The following is a 16,223-nucleotide window of genomic DNA, read 5'->3' as shown; positions in this document are numbered from 1 at the left end:
TCCTTCTTCTGCTTGAACTCCAATTATATTTTGATATGGTTAATTTCTGATTTACATCATTTGACAAGAAATTCAGGCCCAGAGAGGTCCATATTAAGGAGCTAGAGCTGGGAGTAGCGTTAATAGGTGGCAGAAGGAATCAGGAAGATAGGTGTTCAATTCTACTGGACAGGATTTAATGATCAGAGAATTCCTGTGGATATGCTCTGGAGTATTTTTGGATAGGGAGGAAAAGGAAGGGATTTGGTTAAAAGAAAATGGAAAATGCAGTTAGGATGCTTCCCTTCAAAATCTGAATTATTAGGCTATCATGTACTTGGATAAGAAGGGATCAATCATGCTTCTGCTGAGTTCAGTCAACAAACTATGTGTTATATCATCCATCAAACCTGCCTTTAAGAACATCCTAATCTATTTAGAAAGAAACAATGGAATCTGCAACTGGGAGACAGATACTAACCTGCTGAGCAAAGTTGGTCCTACAATTAAATGTATTGTAATATAAATTCATGCACTACCATTTTCTTTTGTCCTCACTAATCTGAAACATGGCATTTAACTGAAGTTCTAGTTTGTGATAATTAATTTAAAGCACTACTTTCCTTTTAGCAAATAAATGATAAGTTGCAGTTATTTACTGATGTTCAAAATTATGAGAATTGATGATTCAATTTACAATATGTTTGAAATATCAGATAGACAAGTTCGAGTTCAGATATTCTTTCTCATATTATGGAACTGAACACCTGAAGGCTTGAGCAACCTGGACACGTTCTGAACACTGTAATCCATAATCATTCCATTGGGTTACTTAAAACCATGTAATTTTTTCCTGAAGAAAGACAAAATGAGTATCTTTAGGGCTTTTTTTTTCTTTTCAATTTTTTTCATATACAAAAGGACTAACTGTACCTTAGAGAAAGAGCGTAAGGAACAGAGCTTTCTGCTTTTTGCAGTTAGCCACATATCTCCTATGGCTTGCACTTGAAGTAAGTGAAAACTCCTATGATCGAAATAACTGTGTCTGATTTTAAAAGAAAACTGCTAAGATATGTTGGCAAGTCTTCATTCAGCACCCATGGAAACATCTTAAGTTAGATGAACATCCTGTTTTTTAGACCTATAGATTTCTTTAAGGTCAGTGGCCTATTCACATTAGGAACTCCATTCATCTTGAAGCCCCTTCTATCCTAGAAGTGGGATTGTTTTTTTCAGCAGTCTATTTTCCACAAACTTTATATAATCAATGTGAGGACATCATTTGGTTCAGATTATAACTCCAGACAGTTTTCCTATTAAGCACCGAGCACTTTTTCCTCAGCATCTTGCTCTTCCTGGGTTTGTGACACCTTCACAACCATGAACTTAAAATTGTCCGCTCTTTAGTCTCGTCAGTGCTTTTATTCAACTGGCTGTCAGTCAAGAGAATCCCATCAACACATTAGAAATAGCAGAAGCAAAACATAGGATAGAAATTACTCCCTTTGACAAACTTATGTTTGTCTTCTCAAGCTATTGCACATTTTTGCTATGCCTGTTACTGTATGTGAGCATACGTTATGTCTATAATGACCTCATCATGCAGTACGATTATGGGCTCCTGCAGCCGAAGACCATGAACTTTAAATTGGCACACCAATCTCCCAGTGGCCTGTCAGTCATGAGAATCACATCTTTATGCCAGCAAGCCCCCTTGGATATAGTCTGACATTGCAATCTTCAGTAAATTACCCTGTCACTGCCAATCTTACAGTTATCTCGCAAACAATCAAGCAGGCAATCAAACTGTTCTGAATTGCCAGTTCAGGACCTGGGAGGCTAAAAACATCTCCATTCAATACCAGCAAGAAACCAGCATATGCTTCCTTTGATAACGGATGAATTTCACAAATGTGTGTGTGTGTTGTGTGTGAATATACAAATTTCACACCAGAGTTCTGAAAATATGTTAAAAGTGTCCAGTAACCTAATGTTAAATATACACATAATCTGCTTGTCTGCACATCTGCTTTTTTAATATATTCTAATTTATACTGTCCCACAGTAACTTTGAAAAGAATAAAAAGCGGTTGGAAACAAACTCCAGCTATGACTCCATTACATGAGTACATCTTTCATGGTAATTTAAAGGGAATTAAATACTGCTACACATCATAGAAGATAACTGCAACCCATTATTCTTATCATGTTAAATTCATTATCCTCATCAGGTCAATTCAGATATGTTAGTACTCCTCATATGAAAGCAAGGACATTTTGTTTAATGAGTATTTTAGGCCAGTGTGAAGCTTTATTACTGTGAGAAGTCAAGGGCAGCATTACTAAAAGACAATGATCAAGGTGGTTTTGAATTCCCAAAATGTTCTGTTTTGGAAGAAAAAAATAGTAAGGAGTGAATGACAGATGCATGTAGAAGTTATTTCCATTTTCCACTGACTTCAATGGGGGATGACTTAAGTCCAGGCTACAGCCTTCCACACAAACCAAAAGCAAAAGTTTAAACAATGGATTTTCTCCAAGATCAGAGTGGCCATATCTAGTATATATAAAGTTGTTATGCATATAAAAATATGGTTAGACACATTGAGTAATTTACAGAAAATTCATCAAAATATAAGAGGGAAAAAAAACTCAAAGGAAAATGAAAACAATATGCTAGACTCAACGGGTTACCTAGAAAGGTGGTGGAATCTCCATCCTTGGATGTTTTCAGGGTCCAGCTCAGCAAAGCCCTGGCTGCAATGAACTAGTTGGGGTTGGTCTGTTTTGAAAGGGGGTTGGACTAGATGATTTCCTGAGGTCCCTTCCAATCCTAATTTATTATGATTCTATGATTCTATGCTGGACTGATGTAACTGGCTGAACTTCACTGTCATTCACATTCGCAGAATGCCAATGGAAATAGCATGGCCCTGGATGATGGTTAGAAAATTATTTCTCAAGGTTTGCTTTTAGGAGTTGGCTTGTAGGTAGAGTAGATATGCATTAGAAATAGGTGCAAGGGTGGCCAGGGTTAACTGATTTCTAAAAGCCTGTTTGTGACAAAGGTTCACAGCCTTCAAGGCAGACACTGTGCCTGAGGCCAATGGACAAGCAGGTATGCTCATCCTGGAAAATTAAAAACATGAACAGTGTACCCATAACAGAGATAAAGGACTCTGCAGCATTGGCTAGGCCACAGTGATGAACTGCAGAGCCCCTGGGATTTCTGGTTTTGGTGGATGGACCAAATTATGACCTCAGGGCATGGCCAAATAAAGACACTGGTAAATGACCAAATTAAGATTTGTGCATGTGATGGGTTTGGGAAAATAAGGAATAAGCTGACAGGACAGAAGGTGGACAGTATGATGGTCACAGGAAGACCAATCAACGATTTAATAGATTTCATAGACATTAAAGCTGGAAGGGACCTCATAAGACCACTGGGGCCAGCCCCCCGCCCAAGGGGCAGGAAGTCAGCTAGGGTCAGAGGACCCCAGCAAGGTAAACATCCAAATGTTTCTTGAAAGCGTCCAGAGTAGGTGCTTGCATCACCTTTGGGGGGAGTCTGTTCCAGGCCTTGGGGGCTTGGACAGTAAAGAAGTTTTTCCTTATGACCAGCCTAAAACAGTTTTTCAGGAGTTTGTGACCATTGGACCTTGTCATCCCCTGGGGTGCTCTGGTGGACAGGTGTTCCCCCAGATCCTGATGCACACCCCTTATGTACTTATAGGCTGTCACCAAGTCACCCCTGAGCCTGCATTTCTCCAGGCTGAAGAGTCCTCTAGCTTGCAGCCTCTCTTCATAAGGCCTCTTCTCTTGCCCTCTGATCAGGTACATGGCTCTCCTCTGGAGTCTTTCAAGCTTTTCCACATCCTTCCTAAATTATGGAGCCCAGAATTGGGTGCAGTACTCCATCTGCAGCTCACCGAGGTCAAGTAAGTGGGAGGATGACATCTTGGGTCTTGCTCGAGAAGCATCGGTAGATGCAAGCCACAGTTTTGTTTGCTTTGCCAGCTGCGGTATTGCATTGGTGGCTCATATCCATCTTGTGGTCAATCATGACCCCCGAGTCTCTTTCGGTCACGGTGCTAGTGAGTGTAGCATTGCCAAGCCTTTAACTGTGATACGGGTTTTTATTTCTGAGGTGGAGCACCTTGCATTTCTCCATGTTGAATACCATCAGGTTTTTATCTGCCCACCTTGCAAGCCTATCAGGGTTGGCCTGGAACAGCAGCCTATCCTCAAGTGTGGACACTCTTCCCCAAAATTTGGTGTCATCAGCAAACTTGGCCAGTTTGCTTTTGACACTAGTGTCCAGATGGTTTATAAAGACATTAAGGAGTATAGGTCCACGAATGAAGCCTTGGGGAACGCCACTAGTCACTGAGTGTCTTGCTGATTTGGTTCCGTCAACTAACACTGTCTAGGTCTGACCTTAGTGCCTGTTCCCAAGCCATCAGACTGTGAAGTAGTTGAGGCCACATTTGGCCAAATTTTCCATGAGGACATCATGGGACACTAGGTGGTCAAAGGCTTTTTTAAAGTCCAAATATTTGACATCAACCACTTCCTTTTTGTCCAGGTGATATGTCACCTGGTCATAGAAGGAAATGAGATTGGTCAGGCAAGACCTACCCATTACAAACCCGTGCCAGCTATTCCTCAGAATGTTGCTTTATGTTTGCCTGTCAAGAATGGTTTCTGTGATAATTTTTTCCAAAAATTGAGGAAGCAATCCTAGAAGCAACCCCCCGAGGGGGGAACCCAAGGCCACTATGGACAGAGGGCACACCAGCAGCCCATCTCATCCACCCCACTGGGGGGCGGTGTGCCTCAGCTCTTGATCTTTAGGCTGCTGACATCTGACAGTCAAGAAAGAACAACAGGGTGAAGCTCACATACTGGCCAGGCTACCTTCCCTCTGTGACACCCCTAGGACTAGTAGATATAGAACTGGGTGGGCGGGGGGATTATTTTGTTTTCTGTGTCTGCATTATCCTTATTTGCCATCTTTGTGTATCAATACAATTTGCCTATTATCAAATGAAAGAAGTCATAGTTGGTCTGAGGGTTTGGGTCCACCCGGCACAAGGTATCTGGGTCACAAATCCAGTGCCAACAACTGGATACATGTGAAGATTTCAAAGTTGAAGGCTGTGGGACAGTGGTGATCCTATGTGCTCCTAGACTATCAAGATGGTCCCTTTGGGCATAACCCCATGAGCAGGAAGGTGCATTCCCCAGGGACAACTAGCAGCAGCACATATTTGTGCCACTGCTAGTCATCCCCAGGAAATACTCCTGCATACACACTCTGGCATGTGGCACATTGCCCCAGGTCAGGTAAGGGAGGCTGGGACCAGCACCTGGGCTGGCTCCGGCAGACCTACCTGGGGTCCTGGGGACCTCCTAGGGCTCTAGCAGCAGTGATCCAGCTTTGGGAGCATGGGGCTAGCCCCTAGGCCCTAATTTTTCACATCTGAGTCTCACTGATGACTATTTTTGAATGCATAACAGGCATTCTGCTTGCCTATATAGGCAGTGCACTATCTGCATTTAACTCATCTCTTTGAATTATCTCAAGAATGAAGATGCTTGGGAATTTATATTCCATTTATGCCAAAATTTGCCAGCCAGTAACCTCATTTCCTGACCATCTGCATTCACAGGGATAAAAGTGTACATAATTCCATTGGTGTTTATCTATTTTTAAATGCCATTTAAAGGAAAATGGGAAGATTTGTCAGCTTCTGCCAATAAACACTTTTATTACCAAATCAACCCTATTAGAGTTAGTTGCCTAACATAACAGCTGTCATAATGATTTAACTTTGTAACAGAGAACTTTGCAATAAACTTCATCTGTTACTACTATATAGTAGTTTTCTTTTGTTTTAACTTTGTATCCCAGGCTTTTGTCAGGTTCTGGGCCTTTAAGACAGCACTCAGCACTTTTTATTCGTAATGCAGTGAAAGAAACTTTAATTGGTTTCCTTAAAGTACCACTGATCTTTACAGTGGACCTGTCAGAGTTAAAAGATGCAATGCCTAGTTACTGGAGTTCTGAAACCCTCTTGCCTGCACACCAGGGGAAACTACTGTATATGGGTGTCAACATGCTGTTGAATCCTTTCCAACAATTTAAAAGTAAGACTGAAATAACTGAAAGTACTCTTGACTTGGCTTTAACCCAGCAGAGGAGGAAATAGGAGGCTCTGATTTGATTTAAACTGGCAGCACAAGATTAGCTCTTCATTGCTACTCTTGGTTTTTCCAAATTACCAAGCCTTTTCAGCAACAGATTAAGTGACAATTGTGTTCATTTTTAAGACTTCACTTTTTGTTAACAAACATATCCATTACCTTTGCCTATCGTTAATCAATACATATGCATTTTTGCAGCTCTAACTTTGCTCCATGAAACTAGAATTTTAATATATTAAATGTAAACAAAAGAATCACTTGTGCACTAGTGTATTTTGTGTTTCTGGAGTGATTTGGTGTTGTTTTCCCTTTCTTGATCGATTTCCTCATTGCAAGGCCTAACAAGTGTCCAGCAGAGATAGTGATATCTGCACTGCTGACCATACAGGACCCCTCACTGTTGACTTCCTTTCTCTACTGAGTGATACAGTTAGAATGAAAAAAAACATGATGACTTTCCAAGAGCTGTTTTTTCATATCATGTCTCTGTCCTTGAACACACGGAAAGATGCAGTAAGGTTTTTCACCAATATTATCTAAAGGAGCTCCTCTCCTCTTACTTTATGAGGAACTCCCTTTATTATTTGACGTATGGCCATATTCACCACTTGAGGCTAAGCTGAGTAGAGTTGCATGCAGGACTTTACAGGTCTGTTACGGAAGATTTTCTGCCACAGAACATAAAAAAGAACTAATTTTATACTAGCAAATAGAAGAAACCAAGATTGTTCCTTTTACTTATGTATTTATAGCATGACCTAAAGACAAAAGCCAAAATATAAACTCACAGTGACACAGTCCCTACTGATTCTACTGCACTGGAACTTGGGGCTGGTTTGTACAGACATTTCAATGTCCTTGCAAAAATGTGTTAGTGATGGTGACAGCACAAACTTTGCCAAGAACTGATGTGCAATTTATAATGTTCACTACTTGAAAGAGAGAGCATAGGTCACTAATGACTCTGACTCAACCAATGTTCCTTTCTTAAATTCAGAACAATATATTCAGTTGTATTTGTGTTTGAGACTATGTATACACACACACACATTACATTCTCTCTTGCTTGCTTGCTTTCTCTCTTTGTGTATGTATATGGATACTTTAAATATTAATAAGGTAGTATAAGGTTTAGGGCCAAAATCTCTGCTGCTATAAAAGGACAGACTACCTGGGCTCTCTCTCCACTGTGCTGTACTGTCCCGTATTGACATATGCTGTAAGCCCTGAGGGCAGAAGCTTCTTTTCTCACTATATGGACAAATTACCTGGTTCGCAGAGAATGATCCTCGTTCATCAGATTACCTTTTTCTCCTACCAGTGGAGGATTATTTCTCACAGGGTGCGTCTATACATGCATATTTTAGTTTAGTCCTGTTTAGGAGCATATCACTCTCCCCATGTAAAGTATTCCACAACCTAATGAAAATCAGGGATCTTTTTCTTCAAATCCAGCCTAAATTTTCACTTCCATAGCTTGATCTTATTACTACTGGTTAGACCTGCATGTATCACATTAAATAATTCCTCTCCATTCTTGTTGTTAACAGACATCAGGTATTTGCAGACTCATTTCCCCCCTGTTGCCTGGTGCTTAGCCAAGCTGAAGAGACTCTGTATAAATTATAAGAATTTATATAAATATATTTCCATTATAAAGTGTGACAGAAACTTGCTGGGGGCCAAGCTGAATGCTCCAACACCTTCAGACCTCCACCAGAGGCCAGACTATGTTTCAGGAGAAGACAGAGTTCAAATCATAACCCCAGAGAGAAGCAGAGTGGCCCCAATGACAAAATGTGTAGGTGAAATTGCTCTTGCAGTGCTGAAAAGTTCCTTTAGCAGGGGTTAGCTTTACCAGCCAGTGTGAAGCATCATAGGCCAATGAGCTATAGTTTCTGTGCCTACTTTGAGAGCACCTGTGCAACCCAGAATTCAAACAGTCAAAGGAAAGCAACATATAATACAAGCATCAGAGTGAAAGAAGAACAGAAGGCTGTAGAGCTATCCTAGCTGTGGCTGCCAACGTAGCCATGCCTCTAATCCAGCTTTTCCACAGGCTCCTGAAGACTTTTTCATGCTTTTCCTTAAATTCATACTCCATATCCACGCTCTGCCTTGGAACATGGGAATTCAGTGCCCAAATGCTGTCCATGAACAGATCTGTAAGAGCATACATGCCTGACTCCTACCTATACCAGATAGCTACTAATACCTGTAGAAATACTGAAATATGAAGTCATTAAGCCTCACATCCTATTTCACCTCTATGTTCCTAAGCTCTATTGACATGTCCAAAGATAGTCACGTGAGTGACATTTTGGTGCAATGAAGTAGCACTTGGTTGCATACAAATGAAATGGGACTTGCCTAATATCTCTGCCTTGGTTTCCCTATGAGCTGTATAATCACATAGTAATTTACCCCACCAGAAGATTTTATATATAAAGCATTTAGTTATTATTTATGTAGATGCTCTGGCCACATCTACACAAGATGGTGACTGCCCAGTTGTTAATGTGCAGTCATTTAGTATTTGCATACCCAAGTATTACTCCACAGTAGCATCCCCACATGGCTTCCTGGTGATGCTGACTGTGCAGTAGCTTGTTACTACTGTGCAGTCACATTGCATCACAGTTCATGTCATGTAATGTTACTGTGCAGAAGTAACGAGCTACTGTGCAGTAAGTGTCTCATGTAGCTGTGGCCTTTGAGAAGGGAAAGGGCCTGTGTCATTTAAGTTAAAAAAAAAGATCATACATGCAGATTTATTAACACTTCCAAAATGTTTAAAATTCAGCCTAGATACACAGAGCGCCTTCAAGTTTATTAAAAGTTTGAACAACATCCTCCCCCCCCCAAAAATTATCAACAGATTTCAAATATTCATTGCATCAGGTATTCTAAAAATGACTGCATACACTGCTCATTGTATTGGTGCTGGAGAGGCTTTCTGCTCACATGGTATTGTGGGTTTTTATATTGAGAACCTCATAAAATCTTTTGTCTGTGATGAATTAGAGACCCCTGCTGAGGCAGTGCTTGTTGAGGCAAGCTAAATTACATGATTTGCTTTTGTGCTGTGAAATACTTGTATTATCTTAAATGTCATGAGCCTGATGCAGTATCAAATCACAGGATTTGTAATTCTCTAAAAGCAAAGCTTGTCCAAATGCTTACTGAAAGAGGGCAAGATCCTTTCTATTTTTTTATTGTCTTTTTTCTTTAATTTCAGAGATGATTTTTTCTAAGAAAAACCAAACATGTAACCTTTCAATGGTCAAGTGCACCACACAGAACAGCAAATTGCTCTAGAAATGCATTTTATCTTTAAATTGGAGACAACTCAAACCTGAGCATATAGGTGACCTTGACTATCTTAAGTCTATTGCGCCAAGCAGAATTATCACTGACTACATTTTGTAGTTACGCTACAGCTATACAATAACAGACTGAGGGGGTAGATCTGCCCTCTGAAATGTGTACACCTTTCTCAAGTGGCATAGCACATTCACACATAGAGGGTTGACAGCTGGCCCTGTGTCACTAAACTAGAACTTACCTGGGCAGGAATTTGAAAAACAAAAGAAGAAAAACTTCCTGGTTTCCCTAAAACAAACTCATTTGATTCAATTCAACTTACTGCTTTATGTTGCACCTGTCATTATGGGCTTTTTTTTTGGATCAATCAACTAGAAGAATACAAAGAATGAAGCTTCTCAGTGAAGCTATGCCCTGACTCCGGTAGTTTAGCATGGTCCAATTAGACGTTTAGTTATCTACTCCCTGTTTTTCTCTACTCCTGCTCCAATACAAAATACATTGATTTGGGTATAAAGCAAGCAGCAGAAGTCAGACCTCACTATTTTGAATGACCTTGCCAGTACAACTCTAGTCATCCTTAAGGCTTCACATAAGCCCTTCTCCTCAACTCTTTCAATATTTTCTTTTGCATAGGGTTGATTGATACATCTCTTCTGCTTTTCCTTCCTGCCAAAAGAATAAGTACTATAAAATAAGTAAATTATTATAAAATGAGAAAGGAAATTAAGGGTTAAGTTAAGATCGAGGAGCTAATCAATTATTTGAGGATATAATTTAGACTCTAAACTGTAAATTGTGAAGGAGGGGATTATTACACTGTGTAAAGCATAATGCCTCCAGAGTAGGTGTAGGGAAGGGAGCACAGCTAATAGAAGGGGTATATAATATTTTCCCTATCACATTTATTCTGGAAATGGCTGATTTTCACCCATCCCCTAGAAGAACAGTTTAGCCACCAACATTAGATGACTTTCCAAACTGTGGAATTTGGGGTGCACAAACATTATTGCCACCTCTTGCATTGGTTCAGAGGAAGAAAGAAACTAGTTGTACCTTCTTCCTCATCTTGGTTAGGCACACATGACAAGCTGCAGTTTGGCTTTAGGGGAAGGAAACTTCTGGAGGGCTCACTCATAAGAGATGGTATTAGAGATTTTCAGGCAGTATGACAGAAAGGAAGACCAGAGGAAAGAATGCAGTTTGAAGTACAGAAGTCAGAGAAGGGAAGGAAGAGAAGAGACCAGGAGAGAAGACCTGGGAAGAAAGAACTAGTGCTGCATGAAGTTAGGATTTCTGGCTCAGATAAGGATGGAGGTCTTTCTTAAGGCCCCTGCAATATCAGAGAATTCAGATTTAGTAGAAAATTCAGCAAGAATGATGGGACTCAAAGTGAAATTGATCCTCACTTCTCCACTGATCAATGCCAGCTGCAGTAGGAAATCTCCACAGCATAGAGAACTGAACCCAACGGAAACATTTCCTTTCTATACCAGGCTTTGGTGGGCATTTTAGTACTTAAGAATGCTTTTCATACTTTGCAATGTTTTCAGCATTTTATAAGTCCCAAATTAAAAAGGAAAAACAAAGATACAAATCAAAATCAATGAGTAAGACAGCACACACTGACCAAAATAACATGGGGCACCTAAACATGTGCCCGATGCCTGCTCTGACGTGTTCTAATTACAACACGTTGGAGCAGACTTGATTAACTAAGTTGACTATTCGAGTCAGCTGGAGGATTCTAACCAGAACGCTCCAGCAGCCTCGGTGTCACATGTATTCAGCATCTCTGCATTTCAAAACGGTGGCCGGGGTGCTTTTACTAAAGCTTGTCGAATAAGCTTTAGTTAAAACACCCCTGCCACTATCTTGAAGAGCAGGATGCTGAATACGTAAGATGCTGCAATCATTTTAATTAGAGCGGTTCTTAAGAGCTGCTCTAATCAAAATGCCTCTCCCCTCCACCCCAGAGCATGTGTAAAGATACCCATGAGACTAAAGAGTTCCTAATATATACATTTTTGCCTAAGGCTTTATACTCTTCTAACCACGTCGCCACGTAATCCTTGCTGTCTCTTTGTGGGGAGCATACAAATTCCTGTCCACATTTCACAACTTGTGAAACTAAACTAAGACCAGCATTTTCAGACTTGGGTGCCTCCATGCTAAATCCTTAGAATGATATGCATATGATAAATATAATCCCGTTTATAAAATCTCTAGAGTTTACAAGAAGCACAAATCCCAAACTCTCTGCAGACTATTCCAGTTCTTGATTGGCTGCAAGGCAATGAATGGCAGGCAGGAAGTACAAGATGCTCCAGCAGTTAAAATACTGGACCACTATTGTAGATTTCTAAGCAATGGGTAGCAATAGGGAAATCCGACATTTTATACACAGGAGAACTGGAGCTATGGGGTGAAGTAGAGGGCATGTGAAAGCAAAGGGAATGGGAAAGCAGGAGGGAGAGCGGAAATATAAACTGAGGCAAGCGAAGAAAAACCATAAATGCAGAATAACTCCGTATGTATTAGGGTGTTGGAGAGGTTACAACGTAGCTGTGGTGATATAAGGCATTGCTTTATCGGTTATCCATAACACAGACTCGAGGGGTGTGCAGCAGCAAAACAAGTTCTAAAATGGTTATGCAACCCAAAAAAGTTTGAGACCTACTACTCTAAAAATGCTTACCGCCACTTTCTTATGTATCCCCAGTACACGTGAAAGCACTCAGAGTTGCTATGTGGCTTTGGAATACTCACTGGAGGAAACTGGTATTGAAGACCAAAAATTGATTTTGGCAGCATCGTGGATAAATTAACTTCCAGAATTTTTGTGCCATCAGGCTAGAGATGAGGACCCCTCTGAGGGGGTGAATTTTATCCTGAGTGCAGTGGTTTACAGAAGGCCCAAGTAGACTAGCTGCCTTGGAAAGAGACAAGGGTTTTGCTTTGCATTACAGTGACAGGTTTGCCTCTAGGTGCTATGAGGCCTACGGTAAAATCTGACTAGACATTTCAGAATTTAGAAGGAGCCCAATTATTAGAGGTCAAAAAAATTGAAGAGGAATGGTAGTGCTGAATAGGCTTGTACACAATCTAACTGCTCATGTAACACAGGAAGTCAAAATAAATATGAACTTAAAGTAAAAGTACCCTTTCTCACCATCCCTTTAAATCTTGTCTCTAATTCCTTATTCCCCAAATTAAATCCATGGTGATTTAAATAGTTATGCAAGTTGTTTTAGGGAGATCATATATTTAATCACAATTATATGACTCTTTGGTTCAACATAAAATCTCAAAGAACTATTTATAATCTGCCCAGAAATGCTTAATAATTATTAAGCTACCAAGGCCTTGATTAGGAAGAGGATTAGATTTAAAAGTGGCCACAATTAATACCTTAATATATTTCAAATGATTTTAAAAGAGAGAGAGAGAACTAAAATCACTGTCATGGAAAAAGATTTTAAAGGGGAAGGTTTTAAAAGGGAGTTATACCCCCCACCTCCAAAAGCATGTTTTTAATCAGACTTCTTTCTAAACACATTTAAAAATAGCCCTCCCTTTGAAACTTTCTGCGCAAAATGTCTCAGCACCACTGTGGATCTTAACAGGTTTAGAAAAAAGAACTAGTTAAGCAAATCTGGATGTGATCTAACTTGTGCATTTTTCAGGGCCACACTTGGATTCTGTCAAAAAGTGTTCAAACCTGTGAGACATCCTCTGATATCCTAGAAGCCCACTTCACTTTTGCAGTTCTGGCCACAGAGTTCCCATGAGTGCAAGACATAATAATAGAGGCAAAACAGAATAATCATGCAAAACTCCTAACAAGACAAGGACAAATGTACCACTTCTAGGACTAATTCATCTGAGGGACCATTAAATTTAATCTTTTAAAAAGTGAAATATTCACTATAATCGTCCACACTTTGATTTGATTTAGAAATCATGTTATAATTTAAAATAGATTATAAGACAAATGGATAAATTCTAGTCCCATTAGAATCATCATTAAAAACAACCACTGGCACCCACAGAGTGAAGATATGGCTTGATTTGAGAACTTACAGGAAAATCCAGCCTAGTTAATGCTGTGGGTTACATCATGTGGGCTGCAACTGATTGTTTCTCTGTAGCATTGGTTCTCAACAAGGGTGCTGCAAGATGCTTTTAAGGGTGATGCAGGGTGCGGTGCAACATTAGAGCTGTTAGATTTGCAAACACTTACACATGATTCACAAGATAAACCCAGAGAGTTCAAATAGAAATCCATGGGCACATCCAAATGAGCATGTATGTGTAGTGTGTGGCACTGCAGACCCATCTGAGGTGCCACACACTGCACATGCCGCACAGGGGCAAGAAGGGTGGTTATGACATTGTGAGATCTTGGTGTCTAAAAAAAACTCCACTAGAAAAAAGTGGGGCAGCGCATGTAGTGGCACTGTGCACTGCCCACAATGGGTGCCTGGCCAGCTGGAGCTGTGCTCCCGCTGCTGGCCAGGCTCTCTGCTGCTGGATCACCACTGTTGGAGCCCTGGGAAGTCCCCAAGACCCCAGGTAAGGCTGCTGGGGCCAGCCCAGGTGTTGATCCCAGCCTCCCCTTCTCCACTGGGGCAACTTGCTGGGCCCCAGAGTGTGTGCACATAGGCACTATCTGGGGACAAAGAAGCAGCAGTGGTACAACTATGTGCCACTGCTATTTGTCCAGAGGGAAACGCACATGGGTGCTCATCTGGATGCGCCCCACAGTGTCAAAAACATCTTGACCTGTTGTTGCCCTTTTGAGTTCTTTGCAACAGAATAATTGCTCTATTATTTTTTGCTCTGTTGCACAAAAAACATGTGAAAGCTAAGAGCTGGCATTTTCTGAGAGGTGTCTTGAGTCTACTAATGGGTGCCTTGAGTCTAGTCTATAGCAAACCAGTTGCATCATATACTCTGATATCTTCCTCATAAGTGTCAGGGAATCCTTAATCCCCTAGCTGTTAGAGATGAAAGAAAGGAAAAGGAACACAGTGCTCTGAGAGAAATAATTATGTGCAGGAGGGAAAAAACATCTCCTCAAAAAATATACTAAACAACCTTACAGATAATACCAAATGTATTAAATTAAAAGCACTATACTTGCATGAGAAGCATGAGAAATTTCCATCACAGATTAACCAGAATTCAAACACAGAATAATAAGAAACAGTGGGTGCATGTACATGTGCAAATGCTGCTGGATGGGTTTACTTCGAAGTAATTTACTCAGGAGTAAACCCATCCTGGGCAGGCATCTAACAAGTGTGCCCATTTGGGAGCAGATTTACTACTCCTGACAGCACCTTGTTCCCACCCGCTCTGGCCCTGCACCGCAGCAGCAGCCAGGGGGAACTCTAGGTTCCCCCTGACTGCTAGTTCAGGGGCTGGCAAGGAGCATGGGGCCACGAGACAGTTGTCTTCTGGCAGGGGCTGGGAGATTACTCTCTACCCCTGGGAGCTGCCTACTACCAGGGCAGGCTCTCTGGTCGCAGAGCCTGGGCGGGGACAATATTCCCCTGCCCCGGAAGCAGGGACCTTCTGACCCCGGCTCCCCAGTCAGGGGCAGGGGACTTGGAAAAAGCTGCTGGGAAGGGGCAGGTCCCAGCGCCCAGCCCCGATCCTTCCACGGGGCGACTAGCAGTGAGCCTCCGGCTCATAGCTAACTCGCTGCCAGCTGCTCCACTGGCAGATAGGGGTAGAGGGTTGGGAACTGCTCCTCCCCCACAGCCTCTTCCAAGCCCCATGCCTTGATTGCCAGATCGGAGCATGGGGCTGGGAAAAAGCTGCAGGGCTAAGACCTGCCCCAGACCGGGACAGTTCCCAGCAAGCCCCACGCTGAGCAGCGAACTCTCCCTGTGCAGGGAGCTCCCTGCCCCCACTCCAGGATCATGATTGCAGAGTGGGGCAGGAAGCAATCTCCCAGGGGACAGGGGGACATTGTTTCCCCCCCCAGGCTCTGGTGGCACAGCTGCCCCAGCAGCAGGGAGTTCCTCGAGGCAGGGAGCAATCTCCCACTCCTGTCAGCCATCTGCATGTGCCTTACTACCCAGTAATTACGTGGCAGTTAATTTTCTACTTGCATATGCAGGTAGCAAATTAACTGCTGAGTAGAGAAAATTACTGTGCAGTAACAGTCTATACACGTAGACATGTTTATTACACAGTATTTTGCTCTACTGTACAGTAAAGCATCTTGTGTAGATGCACCCAGTATGCGAGAGGTGAGATTTTTTGTGGGTCATATATTTATTGGATCTATTACTTGGTTAGGATAGACTTAGACAAGCTTTTGGGTATTGTCATCAGATCTTGGAGACCAGAGGAAGTGTACTGTAATACCTAAAAGCCTGTCTAAGTCTATCTCAACCATGCAGTTGGTCCAGTAAAGGATATCACCCAGAAAAATTCTTGCTTCTTGCTTATTTCCTGGACTATCATGGCTACAACATCCCTTCAACACTACCAGAAACATGCTCACTTAAAAAGCCAGAACTCAGCTACAACCATATTAAAAACAGTTGAAGGGGAGAAAAAATGAGAATACATTCAACTTGTAGTCAACTTATTCACGTAGAGGAGAATATGGGATAGTAAGAAAATCAGGGCAGCTGCTTACCTGTTGTTATGATGGTAGCTCTATAAATAGATAAATAGGTGGCTGGCTAGAT

General features: G+C 41.5%; 1 protein-coding gene across 8 annotated transcripts in view; it reads right to left on the bottom strand.

The window, feature by feature from the left end:
- The window catches only part of TENM2 (teneurin transmembrane protein 2), a 1,200,689-nt gene that overhangs the window by 68,352 nt on the left and 1,116,114 nt on the right, over positions 1-16,223 (bottom strand). The gene's annotated exons all lie outside the window — the stretch shown is intronic.

Source organism: Crocodylus siamensis, chromosome 10 (assembly GCF_052110815.1).
Source record: "Crocodylus siamensis isolate JL-2025a chromosome 10, ASM5211081v1, whole genome shotgun sequence".
NCBI lineage: Eukaryota > Metazoa > Chordata > Crocodylia > Crocodylidae > Crocodylus > Crocodylus siamensis.
The sequence above is the reverse complement of the archived record's forward strand: the minus strand, read 5'-3'. Positions and strand labels throughout refer to the sequence as shown.